Below are 726 nucleotides of genomic sequence, written 5' to 3' on the forward strand. Positions count from 1 at the left end.
ATGAAGGCCAGGAACTACCTCCAGTCTCTACCCCAGAAACCGAAAGTCCCATGGAGCAAACTGTTCACCAAAGCAGACAACAAAGGTAAGCACGCACATTAGGATGTTTAGTGAAATGTTATGTGTGTAAGAGGGGTCTGGCAGTAAGCTGTCTCAAGTGTGTGTGTGTGTGTGTGTGTGGGAGGGAGTACTGAACAAATGTGGGTGTCAACAAATGGTCTTTTGACGGTCTCGCTGAATTGTCAAAGTATGTTAAATAAAACATTGCCAGGGAAGACATCCTTGTATGCTTTTTCTCTGTGACTATTATGATTGTAGTTGTGCACAATTTGTAGGTTGTATGTTGGTACTAGTGAACAAGTTCCTTTGTAATTATAAATTTAACATAGAAGTGTGGAACTTCTTTATGTACTTCTACCATTGCATTTCAGCTCTGGATTTATTGGACCGCATGTTGACCTTTAACCCCATCAAACGTATAACCGTGGAGGAAGCATTGGCCCACCCCTACCTGGAGCAGTACTATGACCCTTCTGATGAGGTATCTTTCTTTCCCCTCTCCATCTCCATCATTTCTGTCTCCCACCCCTTAATTCTGTCATTTGTACAATCCCATATCGGTTAGTTAAGCCTTACAGCATTTCGCATTGTTTACAAATTCAGCCGGTGGCTGAGGAGCCTTTCACTTTCAACATGGAGCTGGACGACCTTCCTAAAGAGAAGCTG

General features: G+C 43.1%; 1 long non-coding RNA gene across 1 annotated transcript; it reads left to right on the top strand.

Moving 5' to 3' along the window:
* On the top strand, positions 1 to 726 carry LOC107735303 (uncharacterized). The gene is made up of 3 exons (XR_001639362.1): positions 1 to 85; positions 432 to 541; positions 664 to 726. It is a non-coding gene; the product is annotated as an uncharacterized LOC107735303 (long non-coding RNA).

This window comes from Sinocyclocheilus rhinocerous, unplaced genomic scaffold (genome assembly GCF_001515625.1).
Source record: "Sinocyclocheilus rhinocerous isolate Xijiao unplaced genomic scaffold, SAMN03320098_v1.1 C35956930, whole genome shotgun sequence".
NCBI lineage: Eukaryota > Metazoa > Chordata > Actinopteri > Cypriniformes > Cyprinidae > Sinocyclocheilus > Sinocyclocheilus rhinocerous.